Below are 13,956 nucleotides of genomic sequence, written 5' to 3' on the forward strand. Positions count from 1 at the left end.
GTGGCTTTCAGCCGATCTAAATTAAATCAGTCTTTCGTTAAAACCTTAAAAGTTTTGATTCTTGCTTGTGTGATTGTGTGTTTTAAAAAGTAAAGTTTATATGCTGAGTGCAACTGACAGTAACTTATTTTGGCCCCTTTCCACAAATATAACCGCATCCGCTCTGTCCCGCTAGCCCATGGATTTCAGTGACAAAAGCATGGCTGGTCAGCGGCTTATTTTTCTACCAGCATGGCAATATTGTCCAAGATGGACATGTCGCGCAGGGCCTGCACTTTGGTCTCCAAGATCATCCGATGTCAGTTCTCTTTAATTTTTCTGTCCGGTGTCATTTCAAATATGTATAGCTGTCCCCTTAATAGGGTTATAGAAATGGGCCAGCGAATGGTAGAGTCTTATCAACATTTATGATATGATCCTTTTGTATTTAAAGAAACTACTAACTCAGCGTAGAGATAAATGCGTCCTAATGTAGGGACGATACGTGGAAAATATATTTCTTACGACAGACCATCGGTGAAATTGAATCCAGTTAGATGAGGATTTAATCTATAAGTTCATCTTTGATGTACTTTTACAATTACTAGGTCAAAAAAAGATCCCGGCGTGTGTGGCGGCTCGTAAGCGAACTCTGGAGACCACCCTGGTGACTGGTATTTTGCAGACCGTTTTCCACTGACACGAGTGTCTTCCGTTAACGTGTATTCAAACCATAGCATAAGGGACGATCGAAAATGTTCCGTTCGAAAGCCGTACAGTCGAGAATCAGTATGACAACGAACCAAACTCCGTGACCATTGAGGGAATCATCCCCTCGACGCACCAGCTTGAAGATACCCATTTGGTAAAACACCGTATCCTGCTGCGTGAAGAAGTCAATAACTGGCTGCAACACATCCCCCTTCCGATAGGGATCGGCGACCCTTGAAGGCATTTCTTAAGGGACCGAAGGCCTTATAATCGCATAAGGAGAGATCAGGATTATATGGCAGGTGCCCGAGTGTCCCCCAGTTGAGTTGGCGTAACTTCTGCATCGCGACATTTGTGATTGGGGACGACACAGTTACTATTATTGTATTTACTCCACGCCCGTCGAAAAGATACGGTTGGAACACTAATCCGTTGCCTAAATGTCGGTGCTCATAAAAGGTGATTCCCATTAACGCTGAAAAAGAGTAGATGACGCTACTACGATTAATTTAATATAAGCCACATTGGGATCGCAAATGTCGGGGAATACCTTGCCGCACGTGCAGCAGTGGAGCCTATTGGTTTATCCCACCTGATCATTCCACCAAAGTCAAGAATTCAAGTCGGTATGGCTCCATGCCTACATGGGCGACTTTGCACGAGAGGCTCTGGGTTTGAGTCTTACGTCTACCAGACATTATTTCATTGGGTTAGACAGTTACGTGATCACATTGAGGTAAGTTTCATTATTTTATTCACCTTCTCCGCTTTCGTATTGCAAAATAAAGTACAAGAAGAACCTATCGTATTACGTTACAAATAAATGAGAATCGGCTGATGTAACACGTCGTTATCAGTAAATGACATATGCTTCCTTTACTAAATAAGGTCAATAAACAGAACAACAAGGGACAAAAGGAAACAAACACAAAAATAAGAACAACTTCGTTACAGCAACTTCTACGTTGACTGCCGGATCACATTTACAGAAGTTGGTCGAAATTTACACCGTTTGCTCGAATGCAAGTACTGCATCGCTCAATTATCCCTTCACGACAAACCCGAATTGCTGCACGTGTGGCGAGGTACATCATCTGGTGAGTCACACGTTCAACATTTCACATTCAATATTGGGGTGTTTCCAGACATTTGCGATCCCATGTGTCTGAAATTAAATTACTTGTCCCTGTGTTCTACCTCACTTCGGAGGTTTTTAACCCATCATGTATACTGGCACCGTCTGCCCCCGGTAGCTGAGTGGTCAGCGAGACCGAAAGTGAATCCTAAGGGCACGGGTTCGATTCCTGACTGCGTCGGAGATTTTCTCCGCTCAGGAACTGGGTGTTGTGTTGTCATAAACATCATCAATCATTTGATCCCCATCGAAGAGCAAGTCACCGAAGTGGCGTGAAACCGAAAGACTTGCACCCGGCGAACGGTCTATCCGACGGGAGACCCTGGACACACGACGTTACTGGCACCAGAGTAGCGAAAGTTGCGTATACGCTGGAGCAACGCCTTCAAACGGAACTGATTGATAGCCCTTTATGATACTGCATTACAACAATTAAGGCAAAATGCATAGGATTATGTAGAGAATTTTCACTATGCTGAAGGTATTGTACTACGTGACTTAAACACACACAAGGGCAAGTCTAACAATTGCAATAAGTAAATTATATTTGAATCCCCTCACTTTTCGACGTTAGTTGCAATGAAATAGAGTCGGATAACCTGATGTATAATAAATTTCATTGACATTGATATTTATTATTTATTAAGAAATATAAATATAGTAGAAACACAGCACGGCAGTACTTTACGTTGGGCAACTTCGGTACGTTTCAGATTTCGCGCACGGATTCTTTCTCAATTCAAGACCAGATAAGTGGATTAGAATGCATTAGAATGCGGAATGCTACAATTTATTGATATTGTCATACAGCATCTACAGAATAATTTTTTTTTAAGCACGCGTCGGAGATAGGGATTACTTTCATCGCTGAATCAAGTGGTTTTTTGTTATATTCAGTACGTCTAATTTTACTTTTAAAAGCGCTCAGAATAACCTGTCTCTAAAATAACCGATTTTCGGTTTTTTATTCCTGATATTTTCTGTAAAATTTTGGCTCCCTCAGTTTCAAGATTCATGGAATCAAAATATTAAATTACATAGACAAATAAAAGAAAACTTACTGACTTCAATGATAGTTGTTTTTCTCTAAAAGAATAAGCGGATGAATACTACAGAAAATCACCGGTATTCTCTTATTGATTCTAATTTTTTGAAACTGTGCTCATAAATCATGTCGTAATCGAGAATCATACCACTGTTTGGGCATTACGAAGAGTCAGTGCCAAAGAGTGAAAACTGAGGATGAATAAAGCTGGCTTCACACTTGCAGGAACGTCACCCTCACGTAACCGTCACGTTTTTGAATGTCGACTGTCAGAAGAATTCCTAAACATTCACAATGCACGGTGCGTCAATATCGAAACAACGTCGTGTCATTACAGCAGGTTCATAAAATACTCAGCAGAGGCGCTATTTCGTAGTTCATGCCAGATCTTCATAAAATATCGAAATTTAGTTTAAAGCAGTTCGGAATGATTGTTGTTGCATTTGATGATGACGAATAGAGAGCAAGAAGAGTATGCGTTAGATAAATGTTAAAAAATCGACACTGTGGAGGAGAATTCCACACTGGTTACAAGGAGCTGGAAGAGGAGGAGTCATCGTTCTAAAAATATTTCAGAATGTCTAAACAGCAGTTTTTTTTACCCGTTAAGCAAGATAAAAATAAAAATTACTAAGAGAAATTTAAGATTTAGGGGTTCGCATATCACCTCGACAGAAGCTGATGGTTTGCCTACGGTATGTCTTTATGAGCCGTTTTATAGTACGTGAACTACATTTACATATATTTCTGATACCTGCTGTTCGTCGTTAATTTATTACGAATCTTATTTTAAATTTCTGCATGTCGCGTCAGCTTTACTCACGTTTTATCTTTTCACTATTCCACTGGAAAAATCGTGAGTAAAGCTCACTGAACAAGATATGATTGTTTTATTTTACGATGTATTCTTTGAGTGTATAAAATAAAATGCTTTGACTTAATATTGTCTTACAGTACATATTAAGACCTTATCACAACAGCAGTGAGTGAGGAATACTTCCTTATTAGTTCACATTGTGTACTTAATGTAACAGTTGCTCGCCAAGCAGGTTTCACTATGAGCTGTCGAAACATTCTTTTCGAGAAACCTTGACGTGACGCTGGGTGACGTGACGTGTCGATGATGTTCTGTTGACAGCGTGTGTTAATGCCACCATTGAGCTACATAGCAGAACTTTTCGAAGCCACGTACTTGACGGTGATGTTCCGTCAAGCGTGAATTCACCTTTACTGCGTGTTAATTTGTCGTTTTCAAGGGCTACGAGCAAGTAAAGACATATTATGTTGACGTAGGAAACAGATCGGGTACAATGAATGAATTCTAAAGTTTCAATTTTTTTTTCATTATGTAGTGACGCAAGTCTGATGTGGTTCCTCCCCTTTGTAATCTTTTAAAGCGAATGTATCTTTGTACTTCATTGGTATCGCACTTCGTAAAATATTCCCATAGTAGGGATGGTACCATTCTGTTTTACAGCTGATGTCCAGATACGACGAGAAACTACCATATAGACCGGAAACATTACCTCAGCTATTCTGTACTAGCTCATATGCTATGTGTTTGTTGCTCATTTTTCTTCATTGTTGCTAAACCGTCATTGATCACTTTTCCCATTTTCTATAACGCAGTATTTCAAAGAACAAAAATTACTGGTCAAAACTTTCATCTCAAACCAAAAATTTTTAGCTCTGCTGCTATGGATAACTGATGTTTCGTTTTTTTACCCAGTATTACTAAAAAATGAAAAGCACTTGTTACAACCGAGACGAAACAAATACCGAGGCCTAAAGTTTGTTCACAACTAGAATACCAACACTGGTCGGTTTCTCCCATCCCAATCGGAGGGTGTCGCCTACATGCATATTTACAGCGGGCCCGATGTTTTCTTCGCGGGTAGTACTTGCCGGAGGGCGCGACTCTGGCGGCGCTACGCGCTCGCCGCGACGCCAGGCGCCGCGCTCGTCGGCCGCAGTAGCCGGCGCGCCGCGTCGCAGTCGACATGCAGCGAGGGCCACACGTCTAGCTGGGGCAGGGCCGTCGATACATCGACTGTCGACGATCGCAAACATTGTCCCTCTACCGGCGGGCGACAGCCTGACGTTCCACCGAGCGCGAAAGCGAACCAGTCCCACGTACTAGTACAGGTAATCCCCTACGTCCTCGAACCGATAAGAAACAGTGAACATAGGACGTTTATCGAAGATAAATTATTGATAACTGAGGTCCGATTGCTTCTGCAGCGACTTCGGGCGTTATACGAGCAACTGAAGTCATTTGACAGACATCCTTTCTTTATCGTGTGAACTGTGAGCGGTATTTCGTGGAAATCTTTCCGCTGTGCGTGTGTCAGGTGTTCCGCGTCCCTCGACGGCACAAGAGGAGAGCGGCCTGCGCTGTTGGTTGCCTGCCCGCGGGATGGAAGGGGCGCTGAGAGGCCTCGCCCCGGGCTGCAGATAAGGCGGAGCAGAACTTGTTGCGGTGAGTGTCGCTCGGCAATTAGCGGGATTGGGCCTCCCGGCAACCTCCAGTAGGCCCACCCTGCTCTCCACCTACACATCCCCTCTGCTGTACCTCCCCCGAGTCCCCACCCCCTCCTCCTCTCATAGCAAACTACTGAGGGCGTGTGCCCACTTCCCCTAAGACTGTTTCTAATGTACCAGTACATCCTGCGCTCGTGCGATTTTGCTATATACTCTTTGAAAGAAGTATAGCATCCAGCCATTTTTTGCACAGCTATGTTTATACTAAATCGTGTATCAGACATTTTTCACCTATAGTTGGTATATTCTATATTACTAAACGGCTAACCTGGTTCATGGTTCACGGTGAACGGCACCAATGGCACGTTGCCTATCCGATTTATGGTTTCCCATACCGTGTTCCGTAAAACGCAAGTGTTCCGTGGCAGAGAATAACTGCTCCGCGAAAAACTACTAACAAGAAGACGTTTCCTTCCAACAATTTTTTATTTTTTAAAAATTTTATTTTGATTTCTTTGTTATTAGTTATTATATAAAACCGAAGTGACCACTGAGTCAAAAAAGTTTCTCTCATTTTTTAAGTTTTTATTAATTTCATTAACTTTCAAATAAATATTTTCCATCAAAGAACCTGGGTTCTCAAATTGTTCCGTCAGATCTAACTACTTCCAGAGCAACAAAAATTAGATTTTCAGTGCTTCGTTTATTTATATAAGGCAGCGTAGTTCAGAGGGCTCAAGTTACGCAGACTACATTTATCCAGTATTTGAGCACGAGAACATTTAGCGACTTCCAAGAAACTTAATACATAATTCCAAATTTTTACGAAATTTTGTCTCTCTGACACAAAAAGAATTATGAAAGGAAGAAAAGTACATCGATTACTATATTTTCGCTGTTCACCCATTAAAAGTTGAGCTCCTGACATGACGTTTTTGTTTAGTATTTCTTTATTATGAACTTCGTTCCCAACGCATTTTGCAGAGAGTTTACCTGGAAAATCATGTCTTGTACGATACAGATTTCACGATTCATCATGTCATAAACACTGAAATGCATGAAAAATTAGATTTTTCAAGAAAACTGTCCGCAAATTACCACGCTATGTTCTCCCAGTGTTTGATAATTAGAGCACTTACCGACATCCAAGAAACTTCAAATGTAGTTTCAAACATTTTTCAAACTTTTTCTCTAACTTGCTTAACGCCAAATATTTAAAACATTAATTCATTTGTAAAGGGACCAGACGTCTGAATCTTTTATACACAGGAGAGTTCGATTCTTAAAAGAATTTGGTTATGTGGTTTACTAGTACATTAAATCCTCATCAGTATAGTGTTTCAGTTCACAGCATATAGAACGCCTGCTGTTAAATCTAATTCTGTAACTAGAAGGCAGCAGGAACATTCAAAATGCAGTCGACAAAAGCATATTGACAAAGTTACAAATGTATTTCCTTACTTGAAAATGACTGGGAGTCTGGAACGTATCTAGGCATAAATGAGTTGCATAAAGGGTTACTGGTTACTGTATTGCTTCCAAATAATTTAATCTACAGGCGCAGAGCCTCGCCACTATCATCACGGATACGTTAAGCTTACTGGTGTCTTAAAGCACACGGTACTTCTCTACCAAGGGAATGCGCAAGTACAATAAGAAGGAAGGTTCGCGTTATATTGTGATTAATTGGCCTGTCAGGTTTACACACACATTAAAAAAAATGAATTTCAGAACGCTGTTGTAAAATGAAGACCACACTGATTAAAAAGACAGATTTTTGTAAATGTTTTAACTAATTGTAGAGTTGGTAATCGGCAAATATGAGTGCTTGCACATGAGCCTTTAACGCAGAAGATGTGATGGTAGAAACGTACTTTTTGAACGTAGCAGAGACGTTCCTCACTCCTGTTAAAGTATAAATTTTGCATTCGGGATCTCTAAAAATGTTATCGATCTTAGGACAACCTTTAACGGTATTGTGTAGTATGGGAATGTAGCAGTATTATTTCAAAACCTCCTAGGCGCCAGACTGTAAGGCATATTCATCTTCAAGCCAAGAACTTCTGAAGTGAAGTACAAATTTTTTAATGTAACAAATAACTTCCTTACCTCTCACACGCAATGTTTATTGCACTGTTTGAGAATCAAAGCTTTCTTACACCACCATAAGTCTTTCCAGGGATAAAGCAGGACTCTCCTAAATATGTTCACGTTGGATCACAAAGTAGTTCAGTTCCTTACCCACAAAATATGTAAAGTAGTGTAACATAAACCGTAAGTTAGTACTGTTAGCAAACTTACAGTCGAAAAGTCATGTTCCTTGCTTCGATTTTTCTTTTTTTCTCCTCTTTTGTCATGTTTGTGTAACTTCGCGCTGCTACATCAGTGCGACTGGTGAACTCACCTAAAGCGTATATCGCTCCACCTGAGAATTTTAAGTACAGACCCGGTACATTTCATCAGTGAGAACATTTTTTCCCGTCAGTGCGTTTCAGAGTAATAGATATAGTCACAAGTACAACATTAAAAGCAAAATGCTTCTACGTCAAGAAGCGCGTGAAAGTTGTGGACGTATTGCAGAAAGTACTTCGGTTTCTTTCCATATTCCTTCTTGGCAAGCTAAAGACTATTTTATTAGATGGACGTCGGTGTGGAAACTAATTCTCACTTGAGGTTTTCGTGTCTTACTTGTTGCTGAGAGTGATCTGACAGTATTATACTTTAAGTACAGTAATAGTATTATTTTTCTTGTGTTTGTACATATACCAGTTCTCTTCTACATCTACATCTACATGATTACTCTGCAATTCACATTTAAGTGCTTGGCAGAGGGTTCATCGAACCACAAACATACTATCTCTCTACCATTCCACTCCCGAACAGCGCGCGGGAAAAACGAACACCTAAACCTTTCTGTTCGAGCTCTGATTTCTCTCATTTTATTTTGATGATCATTCCTACCTATGTAGGTTTGGCTCAACAAAGTATTTTCGCTTTCGGAAGAGAAAGTTGGTGACTGAAGTTTCGTGAATAGATCTCGCCGCGTCGAAAAACGTCTTTGCTTTAATGACTTCCATCCCAACTCGCGTATCATATCTGCCCCACACTCTCCCCTATTACGTGATAATACAAAACGAGCTGCCCTTTTTTTGCACCCATTAGATGTCCTCCGTCAATCCCATTTGGTAAGGATCCCACACCGCGCAGCAATATTCTAACAGAGGACGAACGAGTGTAGTGTAAACTGTCTCTTTAGTGGACTTGTTGCATCTTCTAAGTGTCCTGCCAATGAAACGCAACCTTTGGCTCGCCTTCCCCACAATATTATCTATGTGGTCTTTCCAACTGAAGTTGTTCGTAATTTTAACACCCAGGTACTTAGTTGAATTGACAGTCTTGAGAATTGTACCATTTATCGAGTAATCGAATTCCATCGGATTTCTTTTGGAACTCGTGTGGATCACCTCACACTTTTCGTTATTTAGCGTCAACTGCCACCTGCCACACCATACAGCAATCTTTTTTGAATAGCTTTGCAACTGATACTGGTCTTCGGATGACCTTACTAGGCGATAAATTACAGCATCATCTGCGAACAACCTAAGAGAACTGCTCAGATTGTCACCCAGGTCATTTATACAGATCAGGAACAGCAGAGGTCCCAGGACGCTTCCCTGGGGAACACCTGATATCACTTCAGTTTTACTCGATGATTTGCCGTCTATTACTACGAACTGCGACCTTCCTGACAGGAAATCACGAATCCAGTCGCACAACTGAGACGATACCCCGTAGGCCCGCAGCTTGATTAGAAGTCGCTTGTTAGGAAAGGTGTCGAAAGCTTTTCGGAAATCTAGAAATACGGAATCAACTTGAGATCCCCTATCGATAGCGGCCATTACTTCGTGCGAATAAAGAGCTAGCTGCGTTGCACAAGAACGATGTTGTCAGAAACCATGCTGATTATGTATCAATAGATCGTTCCCTTCGAGGTGATTCATAATGTTTGAATACAGTATATGTTCCAATACCCTACTGGAACCCGACGTCAAAGATATAGGTCTGTAGTTCGATGGATTACTCCTACTACCATTCTTAAACACTGGTGGAACCTGCGCAATTTTCCAATCTGTAGGTTCAGATCTATCGGTGAGCGAGCGGTTGTATATGATTGCTATGTAGGGAGCTATTGTATGAGCGTAATCTGAAAGGAACCTAATCGGTATACAATGTGGACCTGAAGACTTGCCCGTATCAAGCGATTTGAGTTGCTTCGCAACCCCTAAGGTATCTACTTCTAAGAAACTCATGGTAGCAGCTGTTCGTGTTTTGAAAATTCTTCATGAACTTTATTTCTTTTCTAGTCACCGTTACTCGAACTAGGTCATTTAGAGGCACACCCTTTAACAGTAACTTATCTAACAAAGAAAGTTAACACCATCTTAAATTATAAATTGTAAATTTGATTTGAAGGGACCTTCTGTAGCATCGAAGTACCGTATCCCAGAAGCCGCAGGCAGTATAACGAAAAACAGATTCTGCATGGAAACACAGTCAACCTCGTCCTCTGATCTACAAAGCGATATATGACAGAACTGGGAAACAAATATGTAATCAATTACTAAGGCAGTCCACTTTTAAAAATTCACTTTAGGATCAAGTAGGGTTGTAGTCCCAGAAACATAATTTTCCAGTCAAAAAGCAATTATTTGGGAGCACCATTTTCAGCTACAACAATAATTATTGCAGCTCTTACTCGCATGAACCCCGAGACGCACCGTGTCAGTTACTGTAACATTATTCCTAGGGATTATGATTCCAAAACTGAGATGGCGCCTGGGTTAGGGTCCGGAATTTGCATTCCTCAAGAGCGAGCTTCAAAGCCCTTTCCTATCGTTCCGCCTACATCCCTACATCCCTCAGTCTCATAAAGTAGTTTATACTCTGGGCATCCTTAACTGCTGACATCTGGTAAAATTTTTGTTTCACGGATACACCATCGGTTTCGTGGCCTAAGGCCACATAATCAGGTGCAACGTACGTGGTAAATAGCTATATACAGTGTCTCAACTTTGTGGATATTAAAATTAATAAATTTGATATCTAAAATATGCTCACGGTGTTAAAATATCGTATATATACCCATCGCTCTTATTCAAGATACATTATTCAGTGAATATTGTCTACTTTATATTGGCGAACGAAGAGTGACGAAGACGTGATCCATTACTTCAGTAAAAATTGTTGGGGGTATTGACCATTGAGTTTTACCCTGTTTTAAGATTTCCCAGCATCTAAATGAAGAAAAAGTATTTTATGGCGAGAAGACGCTAAATAATTTTTTTTAAAGAGTCGAATTAGCAATAAAGAATAGTCACTACCAACACGATTAGTCGGAGCACAACATAAATTACTGTGTATAAAGATATAAGATGGCACTTCCATACCGCTGGGACGGCAGGGCAACCCGGTGTTAGGAGGGGTAGAAGCAGGCAACATATGCGGCTAAGACGGATTAACAGAGTGTGGGGACGGAGGCTATCTTGTCGACAGTATGATGTCATGTACTCATGACTGGGAGCACTTGGTCACTCCCTTCACAAGCCAGAATAACTCTGAATTTTATTGCATACTAACACATAGTCGTATAAACAAAGTTAGCCGTAATGCTATGATGCTTTAATTCTAACTGATTATTGAACGTGAACTGTGAATTTTCTTTTTCTGTCCAAAAATTTGTACTTCCTCTAACATATACAAAATATGGCTTTTTTCTTTTTTATGTAGTATTTGTTCTTCTCTTAGGTGCAGGCAAATTTTAAAACAAGAGTCTAAACTAAATAATCCATCCACTAGCAATTTTTACGGAAGTAATGGATCAAATCTTTCTCACCCTTCGTTCACCAAAACGAAGTAGACAATTTTCACTTAATAATATATCTAAATAGGAGCAATGGGGATACATATGGCTTTTAACATCGTGAGTGTATTTTGGATATTACCTTTATCAGTTTAATATCCACAAAGTTGAAACACTGTATATTATTATTTGTCATGTAGGTTGCATCTGATGATGTGGTTTCAGGCAGCGAAGCCGGCTGTGTATCAATAAAACAAGAATTTTACCAGCTGTCAGCGGAGTTCTTATTAATATCCAGCCCTCAGTCTCATTCCCCGTTCTATCTTTCCACCATTCTGCATCACTTCCTTGTCATTTATTCTTTGTCTTCTTCTTAGCTAGCTTAGTTGTGTGCTGCGGTGCTGGATTCTGGAGCTCTACGGATAACTATTTATGAAGAACGAAATCGTTTTATTAATATACCAGTGACAGTAACGATAGTACTAATAACTGTGAGAGACAGCCTGCAGTTTCTTATAGAGGCAGGCCATATGTAAAAACAGCAAATAATAATAAAAATATCAACTGTAGTGAATTCCGGGATCGTTCCATTGGAAAAGACAGATCTGATCTACTTCCCAACCCATTGCGTATCCTGTGCTCCATCTCTAATAACTTTGCCGTCGACAGAACATTAGATTCTAAACTTCCTTCCTTCCTTCCTTTACTATACTGGATATCAGGAAAGAAGAGATCCCATATTTTCAGAAAAGTATCTTACGCTAAGGACTTGCTTCTCTTTGGCGTGGAATGCTTGAAGATTCTCACGCCGCACGCAAGACGAATTTACCTCATTAACCACTAAATGGATTTAAATTGTGATTTGACTAAACCCATGTTACTGTAACCGCAGTTTGGCCTACTCGTGTGATAATACGCAAAAAATTAGACGGGCACAGCTTCTAACCGACTGTGAACATAAATGCACACGTCCGTTACCAAAGTGTTGTTCTCTTTAGCTGGAGGAATGCGCGGTGTTGACTGGCGCTAATACAATGCAGTTTTACTGTCCAGTACGTTTTCTGTACTGAAGTCTACTTCAAACTTTGGGAACCCGAAATAGATGGTAATTATTCGTTGATGAAAATGGATATTTCTAGTATGTGATTTTCACACTGACCGGACGAGTATCATTAAAAACCCAAGTTAACCACGTATTTTGCTCTGATTTTTTTCTAGAGCTGACCTAATGAACACATTTTACCTAAAAACTACGTATGCAGTAGGAAAATGCTGAACGCTGTATCATCTGCTCACCTTCGCAAAGCTGTAACATGTAAGTGACTTACAGATTTCTGATTAGCAAAACCGTCATCTTTCATTCTAACCTAAACCTCGAGCTACGTTATAGATCAGTCTGTCACAGTAACCTACATCTAAGTTACAAATATAAACACTAAATATCGTCAGTGTTTCGTTTCTTTCTTTTTGCTCGTGTATGATGCTACACATCATCCGTTACGGTACTTTGTCGGCATCAGGTATTGGTAATTTTAGTTGCCCTACAATAAACCTCACATCCATCGGAACACGAATACGAAGGTTCAAAATGGTTCAAATGGCTCTGAGCACTATGCGACTTAACATCTGAGGTCATCAGTCGCCTAGACTAATTAAACCTGACTAACCTAAGGACATCACACACATCCATGCCCGAGGCAGGATTCGAACCTGCGACCGTAGCAGCGGCTCGGCTCCAGACTGTAGCGCCTAGAACCGCACGGCCACTCCGGCCGGCTACGAATACGAAGGTGGTGGTTAATTAGTTCCTTTGTAGCTCCCTGCCGACTGATTGCCTCAGTTATATGCTTTCCCGGCGGTTGTCCTGTGTTACGAATATGTGACCTATTAAAAGCAATTAACAAGAGCGCGGTGGAGGGACGCATCGGTGTCGGAAGTGATGATGATAAGAGTGGGGTACAAATTTCACAAATAAAATGCATATTAAAAACTTGTACAATTTAAATAGTGATCCGCCCGGATAGTCGTGCCTGTTAAAGCGCTGCTTCCGAGAACGGAGAAAGAATCTTCATCTGCTAAGTGTTTGGCGACTGCAAGCAGTAGTTCCTGGTGTCAGTGGTTTCTGTAGCAGCAGACACGAAAATTAGAGGATGAGTGGACTATTCGTGTGTCATGTGGCGGGCGTATAATAGTTTTTGTGTTACCTGGCCACTTTGAATCAACTGATCGGAAAATTGTGGCTGGTGGCAGCCCTCATTAACCAATAGATGTGTGCTGTGTGTGACGGTGAACACAGGAAATAGTACCAGTTTACGTAATACCAAGGCGGAACTAGACCCAGGACGGAAATATCATTGAGAAAAAAGCGAGGAAGGCAGCAAAGTGTGCTAACGGAACTATACGATACAACCTGATCGGAATTACAGTGTCCCCTGTTCCATAGCTGGACGAAACGAAGAAGAAGATAAGCTTAAGTGCGGTTGCTGCAATCACAACAAGATACTAGAGTTCTTCAATGTTTTATATACTGCCAGCATCCCGGCTGCGAAGTGGCTTAGTGGTCAATGCTCTGGGCTCTCATTCTCAGGAGAAGAGTTCAGATTCTCATTTAGAAACCAAATTTAGGTTAACCATAGTTTCCCTAACACGACCATTCCAAACACTATCTGTAAATCTAGTGAACTAATACTCTCAATAAGCCTGATGAACAGAACTGCGCCAAACCATTTCGCCGTAACAGCAATC

Source organism: Schistocerca serialis, chromosome 6 (genome assembly GCF_023864345.2).
Source record: "Schistocerca serialis cubense isolate TAMUIC-IGC-003099 chromosome 6, iqSchSeri2.2, whole genome shotgun sequence".
Lineage (NCBI taxonomy): Eukaryota > Metazoa > Arthropoda > Insecta > Orthoptera > Acrididae > Schistocerca > Schistocerca serialis.